Here is a 1,886-nt window from a genome sequence, read left to right as displayed (position 1 = left end):
TTGCTTTATATCTTTTGCTTAGTTTAACTATTTGCTTAATTTTATCATTTGCTTAGTTTATTTAATTTCAAAACAACCAATTTTTATTGAATTAGATTAGGATTAATTTGGTTAAGATTTGATTAATTTTCCTACATTTATACAAGTCCTTGTGGGTTCGACCTCGTTCTTGTCAAACTATACTTTGGTACGGTTCGTACACTTGCGAGTATTTTAAAATTTCACAAGAAGTTTTTTGCGTCGTTGCTGGGGACTTGGTTAGGAAAATAAATTAGGTCTTAATTGAATTTTCCTTCTACTAGTGGTAGTTAAAATTTATTTATTTTTTAAATAGAAAAAAGAAAACAAAACAAAAAAATTCTTTGTGCTTGGTGTATGAGAACTTGGATACGTGATAAAGAAAATCATCTTGTTAGTTTTGATTATCCATCCACAATGGGAGAAATAGGAGATGATTCAAAAACTCCTAGGGAATTTTTCTCACGAATAACCACCAACCCTCCATCTTGCATAGTATTGCTTGCAACCACTGCTACACATTTTGAGTTGAAGCTACAAATAATCCACCTTCTTCGTACTTTTCATGGATTGGATAGAGAAGATCCTTATATGCATGTGAAGGATTTTCTTGAGATTTGTGCTACTTGTAAGTTTTAGAATTTCACTGATGACTCTGTTCGCTTGCTTTTATTCCCTTTTTCCTTGAAGGATAAGGCAAAAGCATGGCTTAATTCTTTGTCACTTAGATCTATCACTTCACGGGAACTATTGGTCACAAAATTCCTCTCTAAATTTTTCCCAATGGCCAAGACCAATGCTTTGAGGAGAGAAATTGCAGATTTTTATCAAGATGAACAAGAGAAATTTTATGAGAGTTGGGAGAGATTTAAGGACTTGATCTTAAAGTGTCCCCATCATGGTTTTGAAACATGGAGACTAGTATAATATTTTTATAATGGTTTGACTCAGATTAATTGTAACATGATTGAGTCCATGAATGGTGGTGGATTTTTGAGTCTTGTAGATGATGAGGCATACAAATTTCTTGAGAATTTTTTGAAAGTTCACAACAATGGGATTTTTCCAATTGTAAAGAGAGATCTGCCCCTGCAATTAAGAAAGGAGGATTGTATGAAGTTAGTGAAGATTTAGACATAAAAGCTAGGTTGGACAATCTCACTCGTAAGGTTGAAGCTTTAGCTTTAGGTAAAGGGATGAATTCTGTCAATCAAGTTCAAAGTGAAACATGCTCTATTTGTGCAAGTCCTATGCATACAGCACAAATGTGTCCTTCCGCAATTGGGTACCTTGATATTTATACTGAGAAGCAAATGCGCTGAATAATTATGGAAAACCATTTGCTAGTCCATTTTCAGAGACATACAATCCAATTTAGAGGAACCGTCCTAATTTCTCATGGAGGCAAAATCAGCCTCCCATAAATGTAGGTGGACAACAAGTGCATCAACAAAGTCAATTTCGTCCACCTACTCAAGCATATCCTCCCATTCCTCAATCAACTCCTCAGTTTGTAGTACCACCAAGACAACAATCATCTTTGGAAGAGTCTCTCAAAACTTTCATACAATCAACTAGCCAAGCCATTCAAGAGATGAAAAGTTCCACCCATTTGAATACTCAAGCTATTTCAAAGTTGGAAAATCAAGTTGGCCAGTTAACAACCCAAGTTGGAGAGAGGGAAAAGGAAAGTTTCCAAGTCAACCTATACCTAATCCAAAAGGACAGTATGCCATCAATGGTTCTTCTAGTTTTACTCATGGACAAGAACGTGTTCAGTCTATTACTACCCTTAGGTCTGGTAAGCAAGTTGATAATCAAGTAAAAATGCCAGAAGTAGAGGATGATGAAAATATTGTGTTAAAGAA

At 35.0% G+C, this 1,886-nt stretch overlaps 1 non-coding gene across 1 annotated transcript; it reads right to left on the bottom strand.

Moving 5' to 3' along the window:
• Positions 1-814: 814 nt before the first annotated feature.
• Positions 815-923, bottom strand: LOC142623009 (small nucleolar RNA R71). Its single transcript, XR_012842035.1, has one exon. It is a non-coding gene; the product is annotated as a small nucleolar RNA R71 (small nucleolar RNA).
• Positions 924-1,886: the final 963 nt, after the last annotated feature.

The sequence above is a fragment of the Castanea sativa genome, chromosome 1 (assembly GCF_040712315.1).
Source record: "Castanea sativa cultivar Marrone di Chiusa Pesio chromosome 1, ASM4071231v1".
Lineage (NCBI taxonomy): Eukaryota > Viridiplantae > Streptophyta > Magnoliopsida > Fagales > Fagaceae > Castanea > Castanea sativa.
Note: the sequence above shows the minus strand (reverse complement) of the source record. Positions and strands in the feature narration are given on the sequence as shown.